This window comes from Sebastes fasciatus, chromosome 12, assembly GCF_043250625.1.
Source record: "Sebastes fasciatus isolate fSebFas1 chromosome 12, fSebFas1.pri, whole genome shotgun sequence".
NCBI lineage: Eukaryota > Metazoa > Chordata > Actinopteri > Perciformes > Sebastidae > Sebastes > Sebastes fasciatus.
Window position 1 is genome coordinate 22954710 of NC_133806.1, and position 15180 is coordinate 22969889.

Sequence of the window (15180 nt, forward strand, 5' to 3'; positions counted from 1 at the left end):
AATGAGTTACTGGCTGGGGTAATGCTAACTGACTTAGTGTGTAGAACTCCTCTGGTGGATTAGCACCCTGAAAGTGACAGCATGGTGGGAAATGATGACCACAGCGCTAGAAAGGTGTGTGTTTGTTAGCCGTCAGCGATTTCCTAAGGAGAGTGAGAGAGTGTGTGTGTGTGTATGTGTGTATTTGTGGTGCCACAGAAAAAAAAATGCCAAATGCCCAAAATGCCAGAGACACACTCATGCATGCACGTACACACACAACGACAGCAAAGTGGTGTGTTTTCACAGAGAGCTGACAGCTATGTGATGTCATCGTGCTTAAATCTTGCTTTATAGCAATATGTATCAGTTAATGTGTCAGTGTGGGAGTCTGTACACATGCATATTGCTACCACAGTGACTACCTATGCCTGTCACTTTTATTGATTTTATAGAAATAATTTTAATCAGAAAAAACAATATATGCCTGCCATATGAGTCACATATACACTTATACATTGCAGTATATTAAAAATGTGTCAGTGTCACACTGTGTGCTTTTTTTCCCGTTCATGTATAGGTGTTTCAGTCATTTTCATCCACTCACAAACACACACTACTTTATTATGGCTTATCACATTGTTCCTTACTGCAGTTCCTCTAATGACCACTAGATGCTAAGCATCAGTGTGCACAGATTACTGTGATTACTATGTCTCAGTGGTTGGCGTCAAACTGTGGAACTCTACAGAATAGTAAATGGACTTGCATTTATATAGTGCTTTTCTAGTGTTCGGACCACTCAAAGCGCTTTACACCACATGTCAGCATTCACCCACTGATGGCAGAGGCTGCTAAGGTGCCAACTTTGCCCATCAGGATCTAATCTAAATACTCATACTCACTATGCCTTCGGGAGCAATTTGGGGTTAAGTGTCTTGCTCAAGGACACATCGACATGTGACCCGGAGCAGCCGGGGATCAAACCACCGACCTTCCGATTGGTGGACAACCTGCTCTACCCTCTGAGCCACAGCTGCCCACGGCTGGTGGGCCCTTGAATGATTTCAAGGGCTGTATATAAATATTTCTCAGTTAAAAAAAATGTATAAAGAAAGTACTAGAAGTGCACTCGGAGAGCGCAGCCCTCCGCCAAGGCAGATTTCATGTACGTCCCTGCCCCCCTGTGGTGGCCTGTGGTGTTAATGCACAGGCTGATCGGAGTTATTAAAAAAAATTCCGGAAGCCACCAAAATCTAATGGATTGTTTATTGTGCCACACCCCACCCCTCCAAAAAATGTCATTCAAATCCATCACAAACTTTTGGAGTTATCGTCCAAACGGACAAACCAACAAACAAACCAACAAATCAACGCCGGTGAAAACATAACCTCCTTCCTAGGCCTTTGGCCTTGGCGGAGGTAATTATTAGACTATATGAAATGGCAGGTACGTTTCCGTGATATCGGGTTGTACAATGATGTTGTTGGCATTTATTGCGGTCATTATGTTCCTGGCCTGCTTTTTATACACCCCCGTACAGCATACCATTACTGTAAATAAAATCGGGGCAGTTGTGAACAGCTATCTAGATCCTATCTGCATGTACTACCTCTCTTTCAGGCACATACAGTACTGGGTGGCGTCACATTTAACATCTAATTTATTTGAATCAACATCTCATAAACATACTGTATGGTTCAGGACATTGTATTGTTTAACAGGGTCATCTGGTGGGTGCTCACATGATCAGAAAGAAGGATGAGTAACCCCTTTCATTGCTGGGACCACTGGATATTGCTAACCCCATACAAGGGCCTGAGGGCATTTAAACATCTGAATCACTGATATAGAATGAATCACTCAGAGAGCCGGAGCAGAGAGCTGTAGTAATGAGAGCGGTTTGGCATTCCCATACAAGTAGGATACAACATGCTGTGAGGTTGACTCAGTCCTCTGAGGGGTGATGGCATCACCGTCTGAATAATGAAAATGTGAAGCCTCAAGTGCGCTGTATACCTTACACTCTCTTTAGATGTGTCCTTAGGCACAATGAAGCTCGGTGTCTGACTCGCGTGAGTCATGTTGATGTCTATGGAGGAAACATTGTGTATTGTCTCTGAATCAATGAGGTAAGGAGTCTGCTAGCTGAATCATTAGGGTTATACAAACCACGTGACTCATTTGCTAAGGTCCATAAAGCAACTTCCATGTATCAGATCCGACAAACAGGATCTGTGAAACTATATCTGGTGCTTGGACCTCCGGCGGTCACACAGGGATGTGAAGGTATCATATATGACGGATGTTTGTCTTTGAGAAGGTGAAAATTCGACCATTAAAGGGTGGGTCCATCTTCGTTCTGCTCTATTTTTTTTCCGAAAGGAAACGCCCACTCAGCCGTTGCAAAAAGCAGTGATTTCAGTGGTTACCAAAATAAGCTAATTATAAAGCTAATCAATAAGGTTATGAATAATGTGAACACTAACACTATAGCTGAGTCAAAGTTAGCCGTGCTGAGTTTGGAAATAACTGAACGGGTTAGTTCGGATTTTTGAAGTGGGGTTGTATGTATACTCATTTGTTCTGCAAGGTTAAATTACTTCTTCTGTGAATGTAGTCTGGTGGCTTTGAAGAGAACGATATAACAGCTTCAGTTCCCCGTCGGAACGGGCTGTCTGACGGTGAGGTAAAGCGGCTGTATATGCTATATTTTGAATATCTTCACCACTTTACCTCGCCATCAGACAGCCCTTTTCAATGGGGGGACTGAAGCCGTTATACCATCGTCTTCAAAGCCACCAGACCAGACTCCATTCACAAAAACAGTCATTTTACCCTTGCAGAATAGAGGAGTTGTTGGCCTACATGTCTACTCTGTTGGCTGCTTGGATCAGTTAGTTTGTTCGTATTATTGTGTGACTTTTGGATCTAAACTAACATGGCATCCACACAGCCACCACCATCTAAGTCTGCCATCTAAGTTACTGTATGTAACGTTAATACACTGATTATAAGGCTGGATACAGTATATACTGTATATGTAGCAGCGTCATCATGCAGAAACAGACATCTTGTCACGTGGGAAAAATAGCATTTTGACGCTAAAACATACATGCTTTGACCAAGATTTGAATGTTGGAATTTGAATACATAACAAACACCACTGGGAAGCTGCAGAATGATAAAAAACGAAAAATAAAATATACTGGACCTGCGTTTTAAGTAGTGACGAAAGGGGCTACCTTGACATTCATGGAGCAGCATGTTTATAGTCCATATTTGTATTTAGATCTGCTTTGGGGTTTAGTAGTTGTAATGTTCAGGAGGAGATGGGAGAGTGTTTGAATTGGATTTCAACATGTGACCAGATAATGACTGCAGGGCCTCTATGTGATTGAAAGGTCACCTGAAGCTCTCATCTAATCATTTATGGAATCCCTATTTTTTGCACCACACACACACTGCTGAACTTGTCTTCCTTCCCGTGGAATGTCAATGCTTCCTTGTTTATGCAGTCACCATAAAAACACAATCAGCCACAAGTCAACACTGACTGACTCCAAACAAGCTGGATTATTGCTCTAATTAAGCTTTAATAAGCCCTTATTAAACGGCCGCAGGCCTCGTTAGGCGGTTCATTAAGTCATTTCATCCTTTTATTCCTTCATTAAGTCTCTTTTCTTCTCCCTTTTCTTCTCAGGGAGTGTGGGAGTGGTGAGGTCTGGGAGATCACGACCTTAATTCTCTCCAAGACAGACGGTTTAATTAACGCTGGAGGAATCCTCACCGGCTCCAGACCTCTACAACAGGGAATGTACAGGGGAATTGGATTGCCAAGGTAAGGCACTAAGCTAATGTGTTTTTTACAGGCAATATACACTAATAAGCTTTTAAATTACAGCTACCGTGCTCCCTGCATTCATGATGTAATTAGATGGGAATATTGAATGCATAAAAACTTATACAAATTATGAATGTACATGTAATTTAGCAGTGTTTTAGAGAAATGCCTGATAATGAACAACACTGGTTTAATTAAATGAGAGCACATTTCTTACTATTTTTTTTCACCTGACCCCAACATGAGGAATAAGAATTAACTGTAAACACGTTGCAACGTGGACAGTATACAGTATACTGAACTGGAAGATATTAAACTATTCAAAATAACTGACTGAAGGGAGATTGCAACAGAGGGTTACTTCATTATGCAACAAACTACGTGCAGCTTCCCACAGCCGACACTGACATTTTGCAGCAGTTCTCAAAAAGTTCAAAAATGATACTGTCACACCGCTTGAGTGTACATGTAGGTTGTTTACTGTTAAAACAGGAAATGTTGACCTTTTCATTTCATAAACCCACAAAACCAAGTTTGACTGTGAAAGTGAAGAGGATGAAACACAGTTTGAGAGCAGCCTGAAGTGGCTAACCAGGAAAACTTTCGACAAATAATCCTCCATAATAAACCTCACTGATTGTTTGTTTTATCATAAATAGTTTAAGCTAAGGTTGAAAGTGTTAGACATTTTGAAAGGTTTAAGCTTCATACTGTTTTAGGCCTAACTTTGGTGGCATTTTTATCAATCTGCTTCTGTGGTTTTCACTTTGCCCTCATTATGCCTCACCGCAGTATCCCCTTTTCAAACAGAAAGTCAGTTTCAGGGCACAACGCGTTTTAAAATACAACCTCACAAGGACATGGTTGCATGCATTTTTTGACAAATATTTACTGTACACTTAGTTTTATCGTGGTTGAATAAAAATAATAACTGTGCAACAAGATGCAAAGGGACACTCGCACACATCCTCAAAAGATTAGAACCTAAAACACTAAAACTGTCCCTTTAAAGACTGTAAACTGTTCACCCTAAAGCTCAAAAAGCTAAAGCTCACAGTTAGTAACACCTACTTGTTTTTGTATCAGCTGGTGTGGGGGGGGGGGGGGGGGATTTCCAATTCTGTGTGGAATATTCAGAGAACTTTGCACACACAGACCTTTTTCCCTTTTCACGTGCCAATAAACAACACCTGAGTGACTGTTTGCTGTTAGCAGTGAAGAAAGTCACACCCCAGGGAATCTTAAGGGAAACAGGTGGCTTGGTTCTTACAACATAATGCAGTTTACTATTGCACAAGGATCAGTATGAACTTACTGCATGAACATGGATAGTTCTGTCTCCCAAAGGTGAAGGAAGAGAAACAAACAGGTAAATAAAACAACCCAGAGATGAGGATGTCTTAGCTGTGCTGGGTGGCTGTGGGTGCAGGTGTGTATGAAGACTGACAGTGATGAAATACCGCACCAGTAACACATGGAGACTGGGCCAAATTTAGCCATCTATTTTGACTGAAGGAGGTGTGTAGGTGTGATAGAGTGAGGAGAGAGAAATAGAGATCATGTGAATGTGTATGTGCACGTGAGCATGCCTTTGCATGTTTATTAGCAGTTTGGATCCTGCTGAGGAGACAGATGTTCATGGCAGAGGTAGGCAGAGATGAGACGCAGTGTCCAAATTAATCCACTGTGTGTGTGTGTACGTGTGTGTGTGTGAGGGGGTGCACTCTTCCCCATGGAAGTCAGAAAAGCTGTCCTTCACCTGTCTGTGTTGTTTTAACGATTTTGTGTGTGTGCGTGTGCGTGTGTACTGTATGTTGGTAGGATTTAGTGCAGACAGGTTAAGACTTTCGCCTTCAGCAATGAAGTGATTGAGTTTCCTGAAGCTTCAGCAGATGTTCAAACCCCAGGATTCACCATCGGCCTCCTTCTATCTTCTGCTCTCTTCCTGTCTTTGTTGTTTTGGATTTCTTGAGCTCCTATTTCCGTTATATTCTTACTGTCCTCCTTGACTGTCAGGCCATTCAATATGCGTTATCAGTCGCTATAAGCACCATAGATGTGGGTCAATACAGGCCTACTACGCCTACTACGCTGTAAAAGGGAAAGCGAAATATAAAAGCTACACGGTCTAATACGTAAAACTGAATGAAACATTATGTTTTGAACACAACCGATAAGGCTTCTTTAGGTTCAGGCAACAAAACCACTCAGTTAAATTTAGGGAAAAACATCATGTTTTGGCTTAAAATAACTACATAGAACAGTGGAAGTGAAACTTCACACTTGTGAACACACAGACAACTACAAGTTGTTGTTGTCGCGTGATGCTAACCCAACCTCCTGGATGAAAACCCTGTGTTTTGTGTTGCATCCACCACCACCGTCCTCCACCCCTTATGGAATTTCACTCTGCATATACTACAGCGCCGAACTTCCGCTTCTGCTCCTGTCATAATTACTACGGTCGCTGGAGGTCGCTGTCATGTTTTTTTTATACCTTCTTTTGGTGATCTACCATGTGACTAGATGATAAAACCTACTATTGGGTGTAGTAGGCCTGTATTGACCCACATCTATGGTACTTATAGTGACTGATAACGCTTATTTAATGGCCTGATTTTCCCAAACTGCAGCAGTGGATCATTTATTTCAGTTGACTTTGGGCCAGTTTGGAGAGGAACACACACACACACACACACACACACACACACACACACACACACACACACACACACACACACACACAGACATATATATACAGACACACATACTGTACCACAGGCTGTTGCTGTTGACAGAGGATGCGGATAAGCATGCACTCACGCACATTCAGAAACACGAGGAACTGCTGGTTTGGACGTTATGCAAAATTATAGCTCCTGTATTATGAAGACACACAAGAAACACACACACCCTTATATGTCAAGTGATTAGTTACAGAAGTAGAACCATAAGTTCCATAAAAAAGCAGAAGCTGCTAACCGTTTGTACGTTTGCAAAGTGAGAAATGAAACTTGTGAAGTCAGTTAAAGCCAGATGAGTTAAGATGCTTTACATCTTGTTGTCTTGTTTGAAAATCACATCCAGCATGATCCAGCACACACATTAAAAGATTAGAGCTATACCTACCATATTAGTCTGATTCTAATGGCATTGCACTGGTTGCCAGTGAAATTTAGAGTTCACTACAAGATTTTTACTTTTCGCTTTTAAAGCTTTGAACGGGCTAGCTCCAGCATATTTCAGTGACCTTTTACATTCCCGCTGTCCTCCTAGAACACTGAGGTCATCGGATAAGCGTTCGAGGCGTAAAAGGTGACTGTGCCTTTTCTGTTGGCCGGGCCCAAGTTGTGGAATTGTCTCCCTCTACATGTTGGATCAGCCCTCACCATCGAATGTTTCAAATTCAGGCTGAAAACTCACTTAGTTTCGCTGGCTTTAGATGTGTGTTAGATAGGTCAATATGTGTTTTTGTCATTGTGTCAATTCATTTCTGCCTTTTTCCTTTTTACCGTGTAAAGAACTCTGGTCAACCGCGGCTTGATTTTAAACTGTGCTATATGAACAACCTAACTTGACATTATAGTGGGTACTCTCCAGTTTAATGTAATTCAGTCAAGTCTAAGTCTGGAAAATAGGGGGAGAACCTACAAGATCACCTTTGTCTGCTGAGCAGCCAACCCTTAGCTATGCATTCTAATTGGTTGTAATTGTAGCTGTAGTCGACTCCACTCAATGAAAGCAATCAAAGGCAAGCAATTACAAGACATTGGTCACCAGCCCTAGGGACAGGACTTCAGACCAGAGGATATACACATGCACAAATACACAAACAGACACACACACACACACACACATACAGGCAGTCACCCACACATTTCCTGTGTGTTTCATGTAAGACGGTCTTTTCTTCTTTCTCTTCTGTTTGGAGAGGAAGTGCGGGTCTAATGACTTTTCCTATGCGTCACAAACACTGCATGTGGGAGGCAGACAGCCACACTGCACGTGTGTGCATGTGGGAACCTTTATGCATATATGTATGAGTTTGTGAAGAGCTTGATGCATGCAGGTTTTGTTCTGAATTTGTTAGAGGCCTCATGTGTGTTTTTATGAGTTTGTGGATTTGAGAAAATTCACATTTGTGTTTGTGTCTGTGAAAGAAAGTTATACTCGTGTTTATGCGTTCGCAGGAAAATGTGCGCACTCGGCTGCCATTGAATATTTTTGGTCTGTCTCTGAAAAACAAGTTTGTCCCTGAGGAACTCCACACATGTGTTTGTTTCACTGTGTGCATTTGATGTGACCATGTGCACTTGTGGGACACTTGTGTATCAGCTGTGTGACCATTGCACTACTGTATGTGTGCAGTTTGTTTTTACATGTTTTTGCCTATTGCTCATTTCTTGTAAACACCGCTACCACTGAGACCTCACACAGTTTGAAAAACTCCCTGTTTTTCTGTTTTTTTTTGCACCACTCACACTCTCTATATCGATCTTAATCAATATTTGATTTCTTATGAGAATTACTGTGGACCGAGCTGAAATTTCAGTTAGAATTTGTTGTAGTAATATATCCTATATTTATGACGGCTGCTACCGATACACCTCCTGGCTTTTACATCACTGTCCCATAACATTATTCTTAAAGCTTTGAAAGAGAATTCTACCCCAAAATGAAATATGAGCTGTCAAAAAATGTTTAAATAAAATTGTAAAAAGTTTTAGAAACATTTTCAGGGTTTGTTTCTCCCAAGAATACAAGTGATGCAAAAAAAGAACATACTGCACCCTGTTCTCATTCCTTTACTCTACATCTACAGACTGGGTAATAAATATTGATTTCAATTATTTTTAAAGGTGCTAAACTCAAAGTTCAGAATATATCTATGATTGAGGGATTGCCTCAACATGGCTCTCAACATGGCGACGGCTGAGCCGGTGGCTAGCAGCTAACGGTGCTAACAACAGCAACAGTGCTGACAGAGCTAACAATGTTTACCTGAGGGGGACCCGGATGGTGGGCGCTACGCTTCCGCAATGACGCCGTGGATCGGGATGGCGTTATCAGCGCTAAACGCCATATGAGCACAGTGGAGAGCGCTGGTGATTAGCTAGTCAGTGGGGCACACACACAGGGACTCACATGCATCCGGCCCAGCTATGTAAACAACAAAATATATATATATATGCCACATCCTCCAAACCACATGATTAAAGCCATTCTGTGTATATTTGGCACTGCAACCCATGACACTATTATGATTAGATAAATAACCTTTAGTTTTGATTTCACTTATGATGGTGTGTCAGTCTTGTCTAACTTGTCTTGGTTCACTGATGCAGGGCTCTCTTACTAAATATTCATGCAACCAAAACTGTCTCTGTTCTGTCACCTTTGGGGGTCAAATATCTCAAGCAATGTTAAACAATCAAGTGTCTAGCTTTAAACCACATCTCCAAAAGTGAGAATAAATCTTCATGGGTGTGAAACAAGGTTAGCTAATCCAGCAACGCTTGCTTCCCCAATACAGCCGCAGTGAGTTTGCACAGTTCATCGGAGGCCACAGAGAAATGTTCTGCTCAAAACGAGTACCCATTCAGAGACCAAGGTTGGTGCTTAGCTATGAGCAAGGGAGTATTGAAACATTATTTTAGGTGAAATGAAAAACAGAATCAAAAACAGTCTTTTGATTGGATCCAAGGCCTTTGCTGAACTCTTCTTCCAAACTCATCACTCCCCTTCTCTACCTTTGCTCTCTGATGCCAACTCCATCATTTCCCTCGCTATGTCTTACGCTTATGAACACCCACTCTCCTTTTCCTTCCTTATCTTTCTCCCTCTCTTCTTGCCCTTGCATCACTCCATCCTCTATTTTTCTCATTCAGAAGATCTCAACTCTCTCTTTCTTTCCCCTCCATGTTTATTTTCCTCACGATTTCTCTCTGAGAGCCTTCTCCCATCCCTTTGTCTTTCTATGTCTCTCTTTCAAATATTTCTTTTTTTTTTTCAACTCAAAATATGCTTCATTGGATTTATTAGGAAAAAAGGTTTTGCCAAAGCTACACAACTTCATGTTCATTCACAGAAGAAGAAAAGCTATCAGAAGTAGGTAAGAGTAAATCATTAACTTCTGTGTACTTTAGTTCTCATCTCTCAAATTAAGATAACATGAGGAAAATTCAGCACACTATTCATCACAATATACCTCAATCATAAATGTACAAAAAGAGATTTGTTTAAAGGAATAGCTTGAAATTTAGAGAAATGCCTTTTTTGTTTTTTTGCTGGTGGTGGTTTGCAGGTGGATGATGAATATGAAGCTACAGCCAGCGGCTGGTCGGTCTAGCTCAACATTAAGATTAAAAACAGTATACATTAAACAAATGCAAACAAATGTGTTATTTGGTGAGGTGGTAGGTGGATTTTGTTACTTTTGGACAGAGCCATGCTAGTGTTTCCCCTTGTTTCCACTCTTTATGCTAAGTTAAGCTAATCAGCTACTGGCTTTAGCTTCATATTCCGCATACAGATATGAGTTTGGTATCAATCGTCTCATCTAACTCTCAGCAAGAAAGCAGATAAGCGTGTCAAAATGTTCCATTTATTTTTCTATGTGATCATGTTTCAATGTACAGGTTATCGCTGTCCACGCAGTTAGTTACAATGTGTCGGTTTCATCCGTAATTTAAGGTGCTTTCACAAGCAACAGTCCATTTGGCAAGTCCAGTCACAACTGCCCAAACGAACGGCACCAGGGTTGAACCGCACCAGAGTTTCGATTAAAACTGACTAAATGTCGGCTTGTGAAAGCGCCTTTAGATTCCTCTAAAATGTATTCCCAATCAAGCATTTCCATAATTGTGTTGTACGTGGTGTGTAATTCTAGCATTCCAGCAAATGGATACTGCTGAATTGTTTTTTGGAATATTGACGAATTTTAGCCCCTTGAGTGAAATTTCTTTACAGCAATTAAATGAAGAGACTGACTTAGGTTTTGCCTCTTCGCCAGCAACATAAAAGGAGTTTCTCCAGCTCCCCCTTCTCTCTCTCTCTCTCTCTCGCTCTTTAGCTCTCTTCAAACCCCCTCTCTTCCAGCTCCACATCATGAGCAGTGAGCCTACTATTGCAGATGAGTTGAGTTCAGTTGAGGTCAGACAGACAGTGTGTGCTGCCCCGGGGAGATACAGGCTGGCTACCAACCAGATAAGTTGGAAGGAGACGTCCTGGTATTTCCCTTCTTTCTCTCTTATTTCTGAGAGTTTGTTGCTCCCACTGAGCGTCGGAGCCTATAAGAGCTCCTGGGAAACTAAATCTGACCATTAGAGCAAATAATAATGATAATAAATGAAGTATAGCCTGTCTCTCGTTTCACTATCACTCCTTCTCAGCCTTCCTCTCCATCTCAACTCCCATGTGCGTGCACACACACACACACACAGATTTGAATGATTTATTTATGTCAGCATAAATTACAGTAATAATCTCTGGTGTGCCGTATGAGAATCAGATACTGGGGTAGTTGGTGTTTTAGTAGTGATGTGTTGTGCCTAGATGCCAGCTAATTTGGATCGGTGTGTGTCTGTGTGCTCGTGTTGTTTAAACTCACTCGGCTTTCCCTGACAAGTTTGATCCGAGTAAACAAGTAGCCAGCCAAATAACTGTGGAGTGAGAAGGGGGGTGGTCGGGGGAGGGAGAGAAACAGGGTCAGAAAGTGTGTGAAGCATGAGAAAGGCAGAAAGGCAGAGGCAAACACTTACTCAGGCTAAACCCTGAAGTCATGGACAGGAAGCTGATATTTTCCCAGACTTACTTTACTCTTTTTTTTGGAGTCTGATCCGACAATTGCAGCTTCCTCTGAGGGGCTAATAATACAACAGAGCCATTGTGCAACGCGTCGTTTCCCCTCGCCTGGTTTAGCAAGAGAGAGACGGCGTTTGCATGAAATCTTTCCACTCCCAGTGTGGTTGGGTGGAGCTTTTACTGCCATCAGATTGGATTGTCACACCACATCGTAATAATGCACTATTATAGTCTGGCTCCGATGGACATGAATGCACAGATAACAGTGCTCTAGCTAGTAGCCACTTTACAGTTCTCAATTTCCTGTGTCTTTTTTGCACTGGTGCTGTAGTTTCTTTTCAAACTAGAGCTGGCACTCGGGCGCAGACCTCCGCCCCCCCTCTCCTTTCAGCTTGCGCCATCATCCACGTGTATTTTTGTTTATGTTTATGAGTTCAGCTGTACGTAGCGAAGCATCGTAAAACACTTCATTCAAACTGGACAGAAACAAAATAAAACTCATCTAAACCATCGCCGTTACTCTTTCCAACAACCACCAAGTGTGCTTTGGTTGAACTCAACTGTAATTTCACAGAGTTTAATTTGAAAAAACGCTGATTCTGCAGTTGTTCCCCCCCACACCCCACCCCACGCTCTCTCTCTTTCTCTCTCTCTGAAGGAAGAAGGCGGAGTCATGCGTCATCAACGCGTCATCAGTTACACTGCGCTAGTGTTATATCCAGAGGTCTTAATGTTCTGGCTGATCGTAATGCTTAAAAAAAATCCTGAATCCGGACCATGATCCGGATCGCCACCAAAATCGAATGGATTGTTCATTGTGCCACGCTACCCCCCACCCCTCCAAAAAATGTCATTCAAATCCATCACGGACTTTTGGAGTAATCCTCCAAACGGACAAACCAACAAACCAACAAACCAACGCCGGTGAAAACATAACCTCCTTCCTAGCCCTTCGGCCTTGGCGGAGGTAATGATGTCTTTTTAGATGGAGTATCTGTGCAGAAAGTATTGCGAAATGTGGGAAATATCTCATGACGGGAATATGGATGGAATTAGACTTAAGCAGATATGCAGAAAGACTTTGAGGATGGATAAACTGTTACACATGCAAGTACCATGCCCCCAGAAAGAGCACTGGGCAATTTTCGTTGTGGCCAAATGGTGGAATTACAACTTCAGTGTCCGTCACATGATGCCATTGGGCCCAAAAATAGGTTTTCCCATAGGCTTACATTGGAAAAGAGACATTGGTAAAAACAATTTTTTGAGGTAAATCAACTTCCCAGTAAGAACACTTGAAATTTAAATCATTAGGTCCTAAAATAGCCAAATCCAGAGTTATTTTCATGCTGCCATTCATGTGACGAGCTCGAGACGGAGCGACTGGGAAGCGGGGTTAAAGGAAACATGGGCCCATATATGTGCAAGATTGCCGGAAGATCCGGGTTATTTTATAACTTGGCAGGCGAACCATTTTGGACGTTTAGTACACATACAAGGCAGAAAAAATGTAAAAAGCAGTGTTTGATTTGTAGACATGGAGCCATAAATACACGCACAGTGGTATGAATACACCCATGCACATAGTCAAGGCCAATTTAAGTGAAGTGTTTTTAATAGAACACATTTGGCACTTCACAAAATGGACATACAGTAAATACAGAAAAAAATAGCAGAGGATTATGGAGTTTAACGGTATGTTCAGTAAGAAAGCGAAGCAAATTTTGGCTTAGCATCATTCACACGCTTGACCGTTTGTGTTTGTTTTCCCCAAACAGCCAATGTACACGGACGATAGCTGTATGCTAGCAAGCAACATATGCACTGACCCTGTGTGTGTAGTTATGTTCAGCTCAGGCTCTGACTGAACTCAGAATGCACCAGAAACTCTGGTTCTTTCTGTTATTTCCCTCCCGTCTCTCTCCTGTTCTTTATTGTCTCTGTATGTTTATATAGCAGACTGGTAAAGCCCAGGGGAAAGTGTGAATTTTGGGTGAATAATTGCGTTTCTACATTGACTTCAGATGCAGTCGTGCTGCCCCAAAAAATTGCTTCCTCGCTTTCTGTCTGAACACACAGAAAGGGTTCTATAGAGCATATTGTTTTTAGTTTGCAACTGCAAACAAACAAATCTGCCCATCTGATTGGATTATTATTTGTATCATTGTTATTGTATTATTAGAGGGCTGCAAGGGGATTTTAAGTCAGAGACAGAAGAAACAAATGTTGCGGATGCAGGTATACATTAACTCTCATGTAGGTGTACGCATTTGGTCAGCATCATCATCTTTGAATGAATTTTGTGATACATCTGATATTACTACCATTTTATTACTATTATTAATGGGCCTAACCATGCACTGTCTTCCATAAACTGTATGCATCCAAATCTGATAAGCTAACTACTTTGGGTATTGTGTAGATGGTTTCATTCTGATAACAGTTAAACTAACAATGCTGCTCTGAAATCTGATGGTCTAACATCTGGTTTGTATTCATTGCCAAACAACATGAACTTTGAGGAATAAGGACATGATGCATAATAATTTGTATGAACTTTTAGCTCCAATTGCCTTCAGCTGGTGCAAGGTGTTTTTTTTTTTTTTTTTTACTTTTATGGATAAGTCCTCTAAAGGTTGCTTAGTAAACAGCTGAGTAACTGTATTAGCATTTTTTTTTTAGATTAAAAACATCCATAATATCATGTGTCTTATTTGTCCTGTGGGATGGGGCCCGAGTTTTATTAGAAACTGTGTTGCGGGGCAGGTGCGGCATTGAAAACAGTCCCACACAGACTTGAAGGCCGAATGCAAGATGAAATTTCTTGTTAGATGGATGGCTTTTGTAGTGTACTTGACACAGCCTTATAAAAAATATAAGTGATCTTGCAAATGAAATATTAACCCTAGCATTGCTTTCACATTCACTTCGTACCTATGCTTTACCTACGTTGCATCGCACGTGTGGACTTTTTACACAGTATAATGTTTTGTTGAATTTTTAAAAACACACAAACCTTCACTTAATATTCACCTTTCCTTAGACACACACATGATCAATGGCGGGGTGGGGAGATGAGATGATAATATAAAATCACCAGGAAAGCATTACTCTTGCATGAGTTGTGAGAAGGAAGTCGTTTTTATGACCTAGACAGCGCAACATTAATAAGACAAATCACTGTGTATCCCAGCTTACCCTTGCTCATCCCCACAGGCAAAGCAAAGCCTGTCTGGCCAGGTTGACCAGTTTGTCTGTCTGTGTCTGTGTGTGTGTATGTGTGTGTGTGTGTGTGTGAGACTGTAGCCTTGCATGCATCCCTATCTGTTCATCTGGCTTCTGGCCTGTCTTGCTGTTTGTCTCCATGTTTGGCTAACCATGCATCTTTCATTTTATCACTAGGTCTATCAATTGGTGTGTGTATGTGTGTGTGTCCATGGGTGAAATGACCATTGGGTTTCCCGCTGCGTTGACCACATGCTCCACTCCATTCTCCTTTCCTCGGGTCCCCCTTTCTAACCCACCTGGCCGCTCTACCTTGACCACCCATGTT

General features: G+C 41.6%; 1 long non-coding RNA gene across 2 annotated transcripts in view; it reads left to right on the plus strand.

Moving 5' to 3' along the window:
- LOC141779405 (uncharacterized) overlaps window positions 1–15180 on the plus strand; it is a 127238-nt gene that overhangs the window by 56269 nt on the left and 55789 nt on the right. For both annotated transcript variants that reach the window (XR_012596282.1, XR_012596283.1), the window contains exon 3: window positions 3684–3821. This is a non-coding gene — a long non-coding RNA (uncharacterized LOC141779405). The remainder of the gene's footprint in view (window positions 1–3683; window positions 3822–15180) is intronic.